Source organism: Asterias rubens, chromosome 12 (assembly GCF_902459465.1).
Source record: "Asterias rubens chromosome 12, eAstRub1.3, whole genome shotgun sequence".
Taxonomy (NCBI): Eukaryota; Metazoa; Echinodermata; class Asteroidea; order Forcipulatida; family Asteriidae; genus Asterias; species Asterias rubens.
In genome coordinates this window covers 9,147,980-9,165,953 of record NC_047073.1, presented here as the reverse complement: position 1 = coordinate 9,165,953, position 17,974 = coordinate 9,147,980, and the positions used below count along the sequence as shown (strand labels likewise).

Sequence of the window (17,974 nt, the reverse complement as noted above, 5' to 3'; positions counted from 1 at the left end):
TCTTTCATTATTATCTCGCGACTTCGACCACCGATTGAGCTCAAATTTTCACAGGTTTGTTATTTTATGCATTCGTTGAGACACACCAACTGTGAAGGCTAGTCTTTGACAATTACCAATAGTGTCCAGTGCCTTTAAAAAAATCATAAGGCCTTTTCGCTCCAATGTGTACTTTTCGCTCGAAAAAAATCATTGTGAACTTTTCGCTCGAAACAAAATCATAAGGCCTTGTGATCTTAGCACTCGACAAAATTCATAAGGCCTTGTGAACTTTTCGCTCGAAAAAAATCACAAGGCCTTGTGAACTTTTTGCTCGAAAAAAATCATAAGGCTATATCGCATTTTAACTTTTTGCTCAACAAATATCATAAGGCCTTGTGAACTTTTCGCTCTAAAAAAATCACATGGCTAAAGCCTTGTAAACTTAACCTTGTGAACTTTTTGCTCAAAAAAATCATAAGGTCTTGTGAACTTTTCGCTCTGAAAAAATCACGGGCTAAAGCCTTGTAAACTTAGCTCCAAAAAAATCACAAGGCTTGTGAACTTTCCGCTCAAAAAAAATCATAAGGTTATTTTAGCCTTTTAACTTTTTGCTCGAAAAAAAAAATAGCCTTGTGAACTTTTCGCTCAAAAAAAATCGTAAGGCCTTGTGAACTTTTTGCTCAAAAAAATAGCCTGTGAACTTTTCCCTTGAAAAAAATCATAAGGCTTAATGATAAAATTGCTGGACTTTACCCCTTATAGTTTTTAAAGTTTCACCCCAACTTTCCAGTAAAAATAAAAAATAACAACTTCCTAATTATTGCTTCAAATATTATTATTGGTTTCTGTTTCATAACAAAGGCTTCAGAAAAGCCTTACTGCATCATAAAGAGCACAACATTGCACCTGAAAAAAATAGGCAAAAGTTGAGAAAAGTGCTGGCCTCGCCCCCTATGATTCTTTCAAATTTCAGCCAATAAAATAATGCCGTTCGTACTACATCACGCGCATGCACATCGGGCAAGGCATGCTGGGAAAAAAATGTTACCTCGTCCCCAGCGCCTTGCTTTAGACTGGCCGCTGGGTATGGGGCCGAGAGAAGGACAAAATGGTGCGCCGAGATCGGTCGCCCCTGGGAACGAGGTTGATGAACCCCTTTACTCCCCGCGGCCATTTTCTTTCTGAGCGCGGGCATCGTGTGTTCCACGTGTGTGTGTGGAGAAAAAACATATTTTCTGCAACTATTTACATCGAAAACCGACATCAAAACTCAACAACTTCCACGATGAGAACTGCACGGATGTTGATAGAATCTTCTTAATCAGGTAAATGATTCATGTGTTAATGCAAAAGAGGAAATTTGAGGGGTTTTCTAAGACAAGATTGTCTTGGCAATATGTAACAGTCAAATCATTGTCAGCTTATGATACCCAAGACAAATTCGAAGAAACATAGATTGTGTTAAAATGTTCATAAACCACTGAATTCTCGCTCAATACAAGTGAGGAAAATATTGTTAGGGACGGATAGATCCACATCGATTTTGCTGATGAATTCTGACGCTTTACACTATACGTTTTTTGTTTCTTCAACTCCTTCAATGCAAGTTTTAAGACTAAAAGAGTAAAATCACTGGGTGCACATATTTGTCTTCAAATTGTTTTCTTGTGTGTTGGGAATTAGATTTGACGACATGAAGTACTGCACATGTCTAGCCCTGGTAGGACGTCAGTCAGTGCCACTGTAAAAATTTTCGCATTGGTACGGGACTCCGTCGCGTTGCCTGCATCGGAGGAGTCCAATCTGGGCTATGTACATGTCATGTGTATGTGGAGACAATTTAAAGGCCCCTGAACATGCTGTCCTGAAGTAATTTTCCCAATGCCTTATGCTTTCTATATCCCCTCATTTGTATGAACACTAATTTACATCCATACTCTAAATATAATTTTGTTCTTTTTCAGAGTTCGTGGAATCTGATGTTTCCCTTTCATCAAGTGTATGCTGCCTCAACCATTCTGTAAGGCAACCAAAATGTATCATTTTCTATTACTAGCTGTAGTGCCAGAATAATTTACACTTTTGCCAAACTTTCTCTCATACTTTTTTTTTCTCCTAAGACTCCTTTTTTTGTGGGGCCTCCGAAGAATCAGTTAAATTTCTATTACAAACTTTCATTTAGGTCAGCCCCCAAGGATTTTGAGAGAAAAAAATTAGTTTGATAATAAAGCATTCTATTAAATAGCAGTACAGTTTATCTGATACATGGTAGTTACTCCAAAAACTAATTACCATGAAAACGTTAGAGCACTGGTCATATTACAAAAATGTTGTTGGAAAAACACCTTTTAAACTAAAATGTAGTTTTAGGGAAAGTGGTAATTTTTTTTCACACCCAAAAGTTTGAATCTGAGGAAGGCTTCAGGCATACAGCTTTTCTCATGCATCTAAAAGCACACAATTTCATGCATGGAATATTGGGTTTTCTTTCATAATTTGTTTTCAACTCTGATGACCATTTTAGCCAAAACTTCCATTGGTTTGTTATTCATGCATTTATTGAGGCACACCAAGTGAGGAGACTGTTGTTTGATAATACCAAAATTATCCCAAACCTTAATTATTTTCTAAAAGTTATTTTTAATTAATTCATCAACACCAACATCAGAGTTATAAGCTATTCATAGAACCAATAATTGTCAAAATATTAGGATTCATCAGAAAATAATAAGCAAACCAGACTAGATTGTTTATTTGAATTTTCAAGACTTTATTTGAACAAACTTTAAATGTCTTCCAAAGAAAGAAAACAATAACACTCAATTAGTGCATCCACACTGTTAGACACCCCAACCTCAAGAACTTGATTATGACTATGTTGTATGTTATGTTTCCTTGATGTTTTAATTAAAAATGTTTTTGTTTTTGTGGGTGCTTTGGCACTCCTGTTGCTTCCTTACTATTCATTTTGATAGTTGCTTAAATTGATGGTTGGAAATTATGCCAGTTGATGTATTATTACTGTTTGAAAACCTCATTGAAATTATTTCAAAATGTTTTTTTTTTGTAATGCACTTTTTAAGTGCCACAATTCAAAAATTGTATTTGTAAAATCAAATACAGCTTTCAATTCATACTATTTTTTATTAAAATTATTGAAAATGTGTAGTTTCAAAATTCAACTTAAACCCCCAAAATATCCGAGAAGAAATATCAGCTGGCAAATGACAACCATAGCTAAGAAATATAAATGATCAACCAAGGATGAAATGTAACCTGTTTTATCCAAAAGGAGTCTACATGGCTAACAAAAAAACTAGTTTCATGAATTAACTTTTTGGTTTCTGCAAACTTGCAAAATATTTGTTTCGTGCTTTTTCTTCACCTTACAAGAACTCAGAATATTTACAGAATCAAAGCGTTTTTTGTATCTTTTCAAACAAATCTAATTAAATTTGACTCCTTTATGGTTTACAGGTTCTATTTCTTACTTATAAAGAATGTACAACATTGGTATTCATATACTGCATATAGAGTGCACAAATTTTGACACAAAAAACTTTATCTCAAACTTGCAGCGTTTTCAAAACAAATTTCTTTATTTATTGTTTAACCCAATACAGTTTTTACATCAAGTGGACATTTAGATGAATGTTTACTTGCATGCTAACCAAAATTGAAGGTAATGCATGTTCACTAAATTCCCGCATTAAACTTATAAGTTCAATTCACAACAGCGTAACTACCAATGTTGTATCTTCTGAAAAGGCCGCATCTTATAGCTTGTTTTGTGACTTTATGATCTCAATCTTGGAAAGTTTTTGAAGTCCACAAAGAGTCAAAAAATGACTAAGTATAAACATTGACTACGAGTTTCTGCTCAAAAAATTACTAAGTACAAACAATGGCTAGTGTATTGGTCAAAAAATTACTAAGTGTTTTTCTCAAAAAATTACTAAGTAAAACAAAAAGACTAAGTACAAACAATGGCCAGTGTTTTTGTCAAAAAATGACTAAGTCCACAATAGGACACAGAAAGTCAATAATTACTATGTGTTTTTGTCAAAAAAACGACTAAGTCCCAAAAAAGACTAAGTACAAACATTGACTATGAGTTTCTGCTCAAAAAATGACTAAGTCCACAATGGGACTTCATTTTATTGTTCTTTAAAGTCACAACAAGCTATAAGACGATACCTTTAATAAGGGGCTGCATTCCATTTTGATGTACCTAGCAATACAATCTAATGGTAATTTGAATTTGACGCCTTGTATAAGTGTCATGTGCAAATTTCTAGTTGATTACTTTGTTGGTGTACATTGCTATGGGATACAGTCTCTTCTGCATCCCTATAGGGGGTGCATTTGGTTGATCATGATTTTAATAATAGGGGGGTAGGGCCAAACTTTTTACGCAGTTAATTTCGAACCGTACAACGGCACGAGAAATATTTTTGGCTGACTTAGTCTATATAAAAAAAGGCGTTTTTTAAGGGATTTTTTGATTTTTTTTAAGCACCACTGAACTGTAGAAGCAGCAGAGTTGCGCAAACGTGTGTACCGGTCGGTGTGGCCAACTACTATCTAGAAAGTGAAGCGACTTAATGATCTAAGTATTAATGGAAAGAAAGCATTTTATTAAGTTAAATCAAGTTAATGTTTCATTGATAGTCTGTTTTACCAATGTCCTGCCTTACATGATTGACAAACTAAAAAGATTGTTTTTTAAAAGTTCGAAGCCAAAAACAAACTTTCAAAGTTCAAAACAAAAGTCGGAAAGGATTATGTTGCCCTTTAAAATGTTTGATGAATCTGTATCAAGTGTACCATCGGACGTCTCCCCCTGTTCGGGCAAACACGTCGCTAAGTTCTTGGAGTAAAGTTTCAAGTTTGAATTTTGGTTGAAGTGTAAAAGGACGCTTTCACCGATTGAGTCCTGTACCATCAGAATAACGAAGACTTCAACCCAGATGATGATGCGCTGATCAGAGAAACAAGATTCCAACATGGCGGCTGAACTTGAACAACAAGCACAAAAAAAAGAACTAAAATTCGCATGTTCTTTTCAAAATTAACAGCATACTCAGGAATGTATTGGTTTCACTTGCATTAGAAGTACTACACTTCTTCATAAGTTTTGGATTTGTTAAAACATCGCAACATTTCAACAGTGTGTGTGATTACACGTTCAAATGAAGTCAAATTTCAAAGTCAAAAGTGAGGTTATACACAAACATCAGATTTGCATCTTCATTGCATTGAGTATCATTACAGGAGATATTGTAGATGACATTGGGTTTATGAAGGATAACTAGACTGAGGAAAAAAAAAATCTTAAAAAAAAAACCCTAACCTATCTCTAAACAAATTCTAAACTCCTAAGTACAACAAAGTTTCAATTCCTATGGAACTACAAATTGCTAATGAAGTCCCAATAAAGTATTGAACATCTAGGATCAACAACTACTCCTACTGATTAACTTGATGTAAGCCTGCAAACCAACAACTGCATGCTAGTGATTTCCGCACCAATTATAAATTACAATGTTTTTGCATAAAAATGAGTCCGACGTCGATGTCGGAAAATTAAGGTTTTATCAGTGACGATAAGATCCTAAGTTAAGTACAACAAAGTTTCAAATCCTACGGAACTACAAATTGCTGATGAAGTCCCAATAAAGTATTGAACATCTAGGATCAACAACTACTCCTACTGATTAACTTCATGTAAATCTGCAACCAACCACTGCAAACTAATGATTTCGTACCAATTATAAACTGCAATGTTTTTGAATAAAAAAAAAAATGAATCTGATGTCGATGTCGGAAAACTAAGGTTTTATCAGTGATGATAAGATCGCTGATAACTTGGATGTATTTTCCATCTAGAAAGACACCTGTGATTCTGTAAACAGTGCATGACTAAAGTAACAAAGTGACGTCTTATTTAGATTACCTATTCCTGCTGTGTCTTTTTGGCATAACAAAATCAAGCTAACAAGCAAATTGAGAAATAACTAATTGAGTTATTTGTTTAATAATTCTACACTAATACTGGACTAGTGTTTATGCTTCCTTTAACTAACTAGCCAGGTTATTTAACTGAATAAGTCTACACTAATACTGCTAATACGCTACTAAACACCTAGTTTGATCCATTGTAAACTTCGCTGTTGTACATGTTGAGACATTCTCATGTTAACCATAAAAGAATTAAAATAATTGATGGACATCGCACAAAATTTGTCTCGTTTCAAAGAGATCTTTAAAAAAAAAAAATACAATTGTTGTACTGACAAAAAACTAGTAGGTTGCATTTGTTCCCAACAGTTCTACGGGTTACATATCTTAAACTTGCCAACTCTTTTTAGAACCTGTCAAAATATTAGTGTCTTTGTCACTTTAACAGCCTAAATAACTAGAGAGACAAGATTCAAACATTGCAGCTGAACACATTTTGTGAGTGTTTGTAAATCGCCTGAGTGTCGTCCCCATGTTCAGCTGGAAAAGGGTTAACCAGTTGTAAAAACTGTTCACAATTATCAATAATTAATACCCTGAAGGATTGAAAACACCTACTGCAGCTAAACTACTACGTTTATGAAAAATGTATACAAATCATGCGCACCACAGTGGCAGTATTTGTTAAAAAAGCAATGTCTATTGGTCAACATCATTTGTAAATCATTTCCTCAACTGATTGTCGTTAACATACCTACTGTAGAATCTGTCATAAAGCTGACCACTCAAAACCTACAATGAACAACCTAGTTAATTGGTCACTGAAATAGACCAATAGTTAACGTCATAGACTGAATATTGTCAACCAGTTCAGCAGGAGTTTTAACTAAATCTAAAATCTAAACACTATTCTAACTGACGAAGGAGTGTACATACAACCTACTGTGGCTGAGAATTGAACCAGTTACAATTACCTAATGCACAACGGCATCTATCTAAGCGACGATGTTTCTTCTATAAAGGACCCTGTTAACTTCCTACACAATCCCAATGTCATCTTTGATATCTCCTTTTGATACAGTCAAAACTTCTTAACACAAGTGAAACCAATGTAAAAGACTGAGTACCTGATTAAAATGTGAATAGCCATGTTCAGAATCTCGTTTCTCCGACCCTCGCACCAACATCTGGGTAGAAGTCTCCGTCATCCGTCAAGTTCAGAGGCTCCCTCAGATCAGAAGAGGATGTCCAGTGTAGAGAAGTTGCTCAAAAAGTAGACCCGTTTACACAGGAACAGTATAGAGAGACGGGTACCAACTTAGGATAACAAAATGATCAGGTAAAAAATGTGCAAAAAAGTGCAATGGTCCTCAGTCCTTGACACTTTTGATACAGGCCCCCAAAGACTTCAACAGGCAACTAAATCCTTTCTTTCTTAGGTTTCTTTTTTTGGTCGGAGATCGAGAAAGTTGAAATAGTTTGTCAATCATGTAAGGTAGGACACCGGTAAGACAGACTACCAGCGCCACATTAACAAGATTTCACTTAATAAAATGCTTACCCAACCATTAACTCTTGGATCATTTGGTCGTCACACTTTCAAGATAGTAGTTGGCCACACCGACAGGCACACACGTTTGCACAACTCTGCTGCTTCTACAGTTCAGTGGTGCTTTCTACAGCATTTAATGAATGGTAACCAATTAACTTACAACATAATTTTTCAAATTCTAAAAACCGCCAAGTACAACATTTAGAATCCTTGAGTTGAAATAAAGTTATCTCTGGAATTAGATGTTTTTTTGTATCAGCTGATGCAAAAAAAAACTCACTAAAATTTAGAACTGTTAATTATTACTGTCGCAAGCAATGCAAAGAAGAAAAAAAAATCAAATGAAGTTTGTGACTTTCGTAACAAATATTGTTCTTTTAAAACAATTTTATTTTGAATTTGGACAGGTGTGCATCACACTTATCCAAACATGTCGTGCCAAAAAGGAATAAATTTAGTTAAAATGAAGACATACTTGTATGTCATGAAGATTGGTCCCAAGAATACAACTTTAGGATGTGTTCCGCTTGCATTAATTGTATTGAGTGCAAGTTGTACTTGGCTTCACAATCATCAAAGTATCAATATAGAACCAGAGACACTCCCACAATTTGCGTCGCAAGCAAATTTTACAGAAAGTTTTGTTTTCTTAACAGGAAAACAAACATTTCTGTAAAATTTGCTAAGATATTCCAACTCTGGAAAAAATCTAGAAAAGAAGAGTTTTTAAAGTGAGCAAAGTTTAAAAGGTAGTAGGGGGAAAAAAAATTGCCAATAGAGTAAAAAAAAAAATAAGAATTTAAAATTCTGTATTTTGGGAAGTAAAGTGGAACGTTCTACATGAAAAATGTACGCATTTTGTATATAAAGTAATGTGAACTCATTTCGTGGGAATGTCTCCATAAAGTATTAAGATAATTTATGTAAAATACACAAATATTTTGCAGTTGTGACCCAAATTACCAAAAAGGACAAATCTTTTCGCATTGTCGTATTTCCTGTCCCAAAATTAAGTTTAAAGCCAAAATTAAGAATAGCTTTGATTGACAACAATTTATTTTGCGTGTGGCCAACACAAAGAATGATAAGCGAAATGTTTCACGTAATGATTTGTCTTCTTCTTTTTGTGAAGTTGGATCACAGATGCAGTCAAATGCACAATGAATAAATCCCGGCTTGATACTTCACGGAGACAACGAAGGCCATAGCCTCGATGCCCCTGGTCATTGCCTTGGTGCCCTTGAAATGATCTAGTACAGATTTACAATTTCCTCATAGAGTGCGTTTTACCAAGGAGAAAATGCTCTGGTGCCCTTGCCTTTTCAAAAAAGAAGCATACAGGCCTGTTAGTCTATAAAAACAATTCACAACACATGATTCAAGATTTATCATTGTGTTATTGCAACAAATACCCCAGGTGGGAAGGGGGGGCAGAGGTAATATGGCAAGTGGCCATTTCAGACATACAGCCGCAAAGGTTTACAGTAACCTTACCCCACAGAGGAAGGGTCAGTGGTCACACGGCAGGTGGATTAATAGAAAGTACCAATCATTTCCCCCAGGTAGGAAGGGGAAAAGGTCATGTATGTACATATGAACCTCAACAATTAGTTTGCTGTGACCCAATCCCTAGCAGAAAGGGATGAAAGTCGTGTATGATGGTAGTGGTACAACAGTAAGCCACTAATATAAAACGTTACTAAGTTTGCTGCGACACAATCCCTAGCAGAAAGGGATGAAAGTCACGTGTGATGGTAGTGGTACAACAGTAAGCCACTGATGTAAAACGTTACTAAGTTTGCTGTGACACAATCCCTAGCAAAAAGGGATGAAAGTCATGCACCATGGAAGTGGTACAACAGTAAGCCACTGCTAGAGAACACGTTGATAGGTTCCTAGTTTGCTATGACGCAAACCCCTAGCAGAAAAGGACAGCTCAGTCATTTAAACAGGGCAAGTGCACCAAGGTGGTTTTTCTTGGTAAAGGGCACCTCTATGGAATAATTGCAAGAACATTTCAAGGGGCACCCAGGCAATGCCCAGTGGCAACGTTGCCTCCGTAATGCATCAGGCGTGTCGTAGTAACAGTATCGAGGATGACATTTGTGCAATGACCAACTCTCAGGAGAAAGGGAGTTTTAGTCTTGTCATGACCCATAAGTTACTAAGTATGCCATAATCCTAACCAGAGCTAGAAGGCTTTTATCATAAAAGGTGTGCACTCAAGTTTCTTGTTCATTCTTTCAATCGATTAACCCACCCCAGAAGTTAGGGGAGGATCGATCAAAACAACAATTGATGGTGGTAAACAATTCAATTTCAGATACTCATTTTTTGAAACAAGCTATAAAGCACGAGTTATCGCAAACTAATGTAAGCAACACTGACAGTTTAAAAACACCTTTACCACAGTTTGGCCATTTTGTCTGGTTCCCGTGTACCGATCAAAACCCGCTCGAAACGCTCAAAGTTTAACAAAAAGGAACCAGACTTAATTTTGTTGTCAAGCCTCATTTTGTTTCTTGAGACAATCCTGATGGCACTGTCAGTGATAAAGGATCCTTATCTTATTTAAGTACCCATACTGGGATGGATGCTCGGCCTCCTCATCAGTAACACATCTCTCTGGCATCAGGTGGTGGTCGTCGTTGTCGTAGGGGGTGATTTCATCTCCTTGTTCCAGTGCGCTCTTGCCTCGAGTTCCTCTCAGTGTAGACTGATCCGAAGATGTTGATTCTCTTCAGGAGTACTCAATCTCTTGATGCCTGTAAATACAAAAAACATTTAAAAAAATTACTTTTACATAAAAAATGAACCTTTGACCCTAACCATCTTGGGGTCGATTTCACAAATGGTTAGAAAGATGAAATAAAACAGTGAAAGTTTCAGCAAAGTAGGTTAATTGGTTCTACTTGCTGAGAAAACAGAAAGAACCAAACCCTGTCACAGTAGCGATGAATTCAGCCGAGGTAAAGAATTCGATACATCATCAAATTATGTTTGCTTTTTTTCCCCAAACATTAAAAAAAAAAATTTGCCAAGGGTTTCCATACAAACTGTCACTGATTTTTGCTCTTTTTTTTCACAGGTAAAATATAAAACCTCTGAAATAAAACGAACCCATTTGTATATCAAAATATTTGGAGGGGTTTCCTGTTATTTGTTAAATGTCAACTTTCAATTTGAAGTAGCGCAATTTTCAATCAAACACAGTTAAAAAATCGGCCAGGGGTTTCCCTACGGGTGGCGAACCCTTTGTCACTGAATTTTTGCTCTTCAGTTTTCAGAGTTCAAAATATAAAACCAAATAGTTGGGGGCTTGTTTTTCAAAACTTATAAATCACCTTATATGAAGTGGCACATTTTTCAATGAATAAACCAGTCAAAAAATCGGCCTCCTCATCAGTAAGACATCTCTGTGGCATCAGGTCGTCATCGCTGTCGTCGTCGCCGGTGGTGATTTCATCTCCTTGTTCCAGTGAGCTGTTGTCTTGAGATCTCTAAGATGAAATAAAACAGTGAAAGTTTCAGCAAAATAGGTTAATTGGTTCTACTTGCTTAGAAAACAGAAAGAAGCAAAACCCTGTCACAGTAGTGATGAATCCATCCAAGGTAAAGACTTTGATACATCAACAAACTATGTTTGCTTTTTCCCCAAACATTTAAAAATAATTGGCCAGGGGTTTCCTTACAGACTGTCACTGATTTTGGCTCTCTGCTTTCACAGGTAAAATATAAAACCTCTCAAATAAAACGAACCTATTTGTATATCAAAATATTTGGAGGGGTTTCCTGTTATTTTTCAAAATTTACCAAATGTCAACTTTCAATTTGAAGTGGTGCAATTTTCAATCAACACAGTTAAAAAATCGGCCAGGGGTTTCCTTACGGGTGGCGAACCCTTTGTCACTGAATTTTTGCTCTTCTGTTTTCAGAGTTCGAAATGTAAAACCAAATAGTAGGGGCTTGTTTTTCAAAACTTATAAATCACCTTATATGAAGTGGCGCATTTTTCAATGAATAAACCAGTCAAAAAATCGGCCTCCGCATCATATCAGTAAGACATCTTTGTGGCATCAGGTTGTCATCGTTGTCATCGTCGCCGGTGGTGATTTCATCTCCTTGTTCCAGTGAGCTGTTGTCTTGAGATCTCTAAGATGAAATAAAACAGTGAAAGTTTCAGCAAAATAGGTTAATTGGTTCTACTTGCTTAGAAAACAGAAAGAAGCAAAACCCTGTCACAGTAGTGATGAATCCATCCAAGGTAAAGACTTCGATACATCAACAAACTATGTTTGCTTTTTCCCCAAACATTTAAAAATAATTGGCCAGGGGTTTCCTTACAGACTGTCACTGATTTTGGCTCTCTGCTTTCACAGGTAAAATATAAAACCTCTCAAATAAAACGAACCTATTTGTATATCAAAATATTTGGAGGGGTTTCCTGTTATTTTTCAAAATTTACCAAATGTCAACTTTCAATTTGAAGTGGTGCAATTTTCAATCAACACAGTTAAAAAATCGGCCAGGGGTTTCCTTACGGGTGGCGAACCCTTTGTCACTGAATTTTTGCTCTTCTGTTTTCAGAGTTCAAAATGTAAAACCAAATAGTAGGGGCTTGTTTTTCAAAACTTATAAATCACCTTATATGAAGTGGCGCATTTTTCAATGAATAAACCAGTCAAAAAATCGGCCTCCGCATCATATCAGTAAGACATCTTTGTGGCATCAGGTTGTCATCGTTGTCATCGTCGCCGGTGGTGATTTCATCTCCTTGTTCCAGTGAGCTCTTGTCTTGAGATCTAAGTGTAGACTGATCCGAAGATGTTGATTCTCTTCAGGAGTACTCAATCTCTTGATGCCTGTAAAAAAAAAAAACATTTAAAAAAATTACTTTTACATAAAAAAATGAACCTTTGACCCTAACCATCCTGGGGTCGATTTCACAAATGGTTAGAAAGATGAAATAAAACAGTGAAAGTTTCAGCAAAATAGGTTAATTGGTTCTACTTGCTTAGAAAACAGAAAGAAGCAAAACCCTGTCACAGTAGCGATGAATCCATCCAAGGTAAAGATTTCGATACATCAACAAACTATGTTTGCTTTTTCCCCAAACATTTAAACATGGACTATAACGGTACTCCTACATTAAAATCACTATCAGAACTTGTTTATGTTGTGTTCAGCTATCAATTCATTGTTGTGGTCATGTTTTTCTCCAAATAATTTTGCTACAATTTGACCGAAAAAATTTGAACTTGATTCTTCGATTTTGAAATTTCCCGCCCTGTACTGGTTCCCGGCTATTAAACCAACACTGAAATCCAAGCGGATTTGTAAACCAGCGGACGTCATGAACGCGGTCAAAAAATGGTGACGTCACACCCATGAAGCAACGAGAGTAAACAAAGATTACGCCATGTTACTCCGTGTGTTGTGTATGCGTTTTCATCCACACTACAGGCGTGCGTGTGTGCTACGAAGCTTTTTGTTTCTAGTGTATCAGCTATAAATACTGCCGACTATTTGGTTGTTTGTGGATGCACTAGAAGTTTCAAAGTTTGTGTAAGAATGTGAAATGCTCTGAATCTGACCCGACTACCATAAAATAGCTACATAGTGTATTGACTCTGTTGAGTGATGAATCCATGTAGCCACCCAAGTGCTTTTGGCATGTTTATGCCCTGGTTTACACTTTCTGGCATGTTCATGCTCAACCATGTGTGAACACTATATTAATCCATTTAAAAAGTTGATTGTTACAGTTAACAGTTTATTGGCCTCGCAGACATGTATTTATATTGGTCTATACTGGATTGCTGGACATTGTTTTTGCCAAAGCTGCCTAAGAATTGTTCGCTTTTTTTTTTAAGGCACAGCTCAAAAATATGTTCAAACTCCCATCCATATAATTGCCCATCCATGGTCATTCAGATTTTTTTCTCTCCTAATTCAGGAATTACCAATTCCAGAGAAGTTTAGTGTGAAGTTTTCCTATAGCTGTGTTTATTGGCTTGGCACGGTTAATTACATGGAGTGTTTACTATATTTGCATTTGTAAAATAAGGCCAGTTCTTTTTCAGCACTAGTTTTTTAATTTATTTATTTATTTTTTGTTTTTATATTTTTTTGCACAGAAATAACTCGCAGCTCTATCACTACAATGAGAATGCAGGACGAAGACAATGCAGGACGGAGACATGCTAGCCAGAACTAGAAATGGAGACCTAAGATTCTCAATAGCACTTTAGGTAAGTAGTAGGCCTATGCATGCAAATTTTCAGAGGATCAGATGATTTCTTCATTTTTAGTTTTTCAGCTGCCCCTTTGAAAACTGTTCACGGTGGAGGGGGGGAGGGGATGGGGTGTTGAATCGCAAGAACCCCCCCCCCCCCCACCCCGATCTGTACCTGAACAGTTTTGTACTAGGTGTAGATCTGGGGGAGGGGGGTGGTTGGAGGTCATGTTTTCTATCGGACATAAAGAAAACCTGCCCCCTTGGTTTTGTTGCATGTGGACTCCTTTTGTTCTGGTTTTGCGTTAACTTCTGTAAGGTTCTTTTCAAAACTACGCCAACTCAAAGAGAGATTGTCAGTCTGTGGTGTTACGTCAAACCTTCCGAGATTGTATTTCTGCCTTGTAAATTTTCAAGAAATCCCACATAACGATTATTTGGTTTTGTTTTTTATTTTTCATTAAACAGATACGCAAAGAATGCATGCACAATGCACTTGTTCATTGTCAGCAGGGTGACAAGACATGAATACAACTCCATCCGCAGCTGATGTGTAACCCCCGTGTCATTGACATCAACCTTCACCAGCCGGAAAAGGATGCAGCAGCTTTTTTTTTGGGGGGGGGGGGGGTGGGGGTTCAAAGGTAGTGGGTTCAACTTTGTTTGAAGAAAGAATGACCTGTGCCCAGTTTCATGGATCTGTTCACCACCAAATTCCGCGCTTATGATCACCGTTCTCTGCTTACGTCCAAACGCTAAATTTCTGCGCTTACTTTGTAAGCGTAGAATGCCTGGTATAAACCAAGTATGCACCTATGACCCGCAAAAGCCAAAATTCGCTGGTAACCTGTGAAACGCGCTTGATGTAAGCACAGAATTTCCTGCTTCCCCAAGTGTCGATTCTTTGTTTACAGTATGCAGATCCATGAAATTGGGCCCTAGCCTGTACACATTGATTTTTTGGTGTTTCTTTTGGTAGGGGGGGGGGGGTTCCATGGTAGTAAAATCAACTTTGAAGAAAGAATGAACTGTGCCCAATTTCATGGATCTGTTCACCACCAAATTGTGTGCTATGATCACCGTTCTCTGCTTACGTCCAAAGGCCAAATTTCTGCGCTTACATTTGTAAGCGTAGAATGCCTGGTATAAACCAAGTATGCACCCATGACCCGCAAAAGCCAAAATTTGCTGGTAACCTGTGGAACACGCTTGACGTAAGCACAGAATTTCCTGCTTCCGCAAGTGTCGATTCTTTGTTTACAGTAAGCAGATCCATGAAATTGGGCCCTAGCTTGTACACATTGATGTGGGTTTTTATTTTATTTTTTATATATATATTTTTTTTTGGGGGGGGGGGGTAACCAGGGTAGTACAATCAACTTTGTTTAAAAACAGAATAACATGGTCTGTACACAATGATTTTATTATATTCTTTTAATGTACAACTTAATTTACAATTTACAAAGAGAACCACAGCTAACTAGGTACATAACATGGCTTAGTTTTTCTTTTTTAGGGGGAGGGGCGTTGACAGGGTTGTATAGTTAACTTTTTTTGATGACGGAATGTTCAGATGATTTCGCTATCACTAGGCAACCTTTTTTCAATTTTGATAATTAAAACTGAAAAATAAACTATTGTCGTTTGCAAATACATACAGTTTTAGTGTTGTCGTTATTATGGAGGTGTACATGTAGGCTTCTCTTTTTTTGTTTTGTTTTTATATTTCTGCTAACCAAGTTGAATGTTGTTACCATGTTAATCATAGTGTATTGTTGACAACAGGGGACAAGTTTATTGCACATAAGTGCTAAATTAATCAATTTGAACCACACACCTAATTTTATGAGCCAGAGTAATTTACATTTTGTGTCTTTCAGAGGAGTGGGTGGTTCAAATTAAATTAATCAATTTGAACCACCCACCCCTCTGAAAGAAACAAAATGAAATAATATACATGTACATTTATACGTATTAAATTATTATGGCTTATAAAATTATTTCTCACTCCCTCCGGATCATTATAACTTGGAAAATTGTTACGACTGAAGACAAATAAACCAAAGCAAAGCTGCCTAATCCGTTGGTGGATACGAAAATCCTTCCACTGTACTGTACACTAGGGTTTGGAAATGTCCTTCGTGTTGCTGCCACCAAACATGATGTCAGTGGCAGCAGTTGAACGGCCAAGATAGTCCTAAGCTCACCACTTGCTGATATTCAACATTGCAGTGTTTTCTGTAAAACAAAACAAAAGAATTCATACAAAAATATTAACAAAAGAATTCATACAAAATTATTAACAAAAGAATTCATACAAAATTATTAACAACAGATTTGTGGTTTGCATGGTGAAGTGTTAATATTGCATGTGTGTACCTGAATTGCTTTAAACCTATACCCATGCCAGAAGGCAATCATAATCCAAAGTAACAGTTACATACATGTACATGAGATATTTGTGTAGATGCACATAATATGTCAACCACCACGCAGTTACTTGGTGGAGAAAAACACCAACAAAGGTAATCTACAATATCAGTTTAAATTGATAATGTATGAATTTTGCCAACAAAGTATAAAACGCAAGACAAAAATTACCCCTCCCCTCACATTTCTACTGCCTAAGTCAGTGCATGTGTTGTTCACGTACATGTATTATAACTTGAATGGAGGTAAACAATAAACCTTGTCCATCATGTTCGTTCATGTTTTAATTTAGTCAAGGATAGCCTTCAACTATTTTTGGGAGCAGAAATAAACTGATCAAACGAAGCATCATTCAGTATAATTCATGAAACGTTTTGTGGCCTTACCAGTCTGTCTTTAGCCGTCGATCCTCAGGGTTTGGCTCATTGTCTTCGGCCTGACGATCATCGTCTCCGGGCTGGTTAACTACATGTACTCATAACACGTCTTCGGCTTCTCTCTCGTCCGGTGAGATCCCCTTATCGCTAGAGCCCTCACTTTCCTCTGAAGTGCCTCCCTGAAATGCCTTTTCCTCATCTATACTGTGGTTTTCCCAAGACCCGCTGCCATCGGACATTTTCGCTGTTTTTTGTGTCAAAAAAATGCAGCCTATAGTGTCCGATGTTATTCCACATTCAATGTACATGTAAAATGCACGCACACGATCGACCTGACACACTGTGTACAGAGCTTCGGTACGTGGTGTGACGTCACACACTGTGTATGAATGGTTCGTGTGTCACCGGCTTTTGCCGAAACTGAGTTTTCTGGGTCGGAGTACGCCGCGCGAATTTGTGTTTTTTTTTGCATGAAGGAAAAGGTTTTATTGAATACTACTAAAATATCAGTCCTTATTTTACATTTCTTGTACAAAAATAGTAATATTGGCTATATCAATAATCCGTTATAGTCCATGTTTAAAGATAATTGGCCAGGGATTTCCTTACAGACTGTCACTGATTTTTGCTCTCTGTTTTCACAGGTAAAATATAAAACCTCTCAAATAAAACGAACCTATTTGTATATCAAAATATTTGGAGGGGTTTCCTGTTATTTTTCAAAATTTACCAAATGTCAACTTTCAATTTGAAGTGGTGCAATTTTCAATCAAACACAGTTAAAAAATCGGCCAGGGGTTTCCTTACGGGTGGCGAACCCTTTGTCACTGAATTTTTGCTCTTCTGTTTTCAGAGTTCAAAATATAAAACCAAATAGTAGGGGGCTTGTTTTTCAAAACTTATAAATCACCTTATATGAAGTGGCGCATTTTTCAATGAATAAACCAGTCAAAAAATCGGCCTCCTCATCAGTAAGACATCTCTATGGCATCAGGTCGTCATCGTTGTCCTCGTCGCCGGTGGTGATTTCATCTCCTTGTTCCAGTGAGCTCTTGTCTTGAGATCTATAAGTGTAGACTGATCCGAAGATGTTGATTCTCTTCAGGAGTACTCAATCTCTTGATGCCTGTAAATATAAAAAAATATATAAAACAATTACTTAACCATCCTGGGGTCGATTTCACAAAGAGTTAGGACTAAGTCGTAAGTTAGACGAGTAACTTGTCATAACAAGATAAGACTAGTCTTAACTCTTTGTAAAGTTCACCGCAGATCCTTCGCAAGATCCAATTGCATGTTTTGTTGGTTTCTGTTTTGCTGATGGATGCACTTGTAACCATATTGTGCTTTAATAATAACAACAATATTAAAAATTATAATAATAAACGTATTTATAACGCGCCTTTTCCAAAGGATACAAAGCGCCAAATATTTTTA

General features: G+C 36.7%; 1 long non-coding RNA gene across 1 annotated transcript; it reads left to right on the top strand.

Annotated features, from left to right (window-relative positions):
- Positions 1–1,988: 1,988 nt before the first annotated feature.
- LOC117297990 lies at positions 1,989–14,374 on the top strand. The gene is made up of 3 exons (XR_004519933.1): positions 1,989–2,002; positions 13,633–13,746; positions 14,199–14,374. It is a non-coding gene; the product is annotated as an uncharacterized LOC117297990 (long non-coding RNA).
- The last annotated feature ends 3,600 nt before the right edge of the window (positions 14,375–17,974 follow it).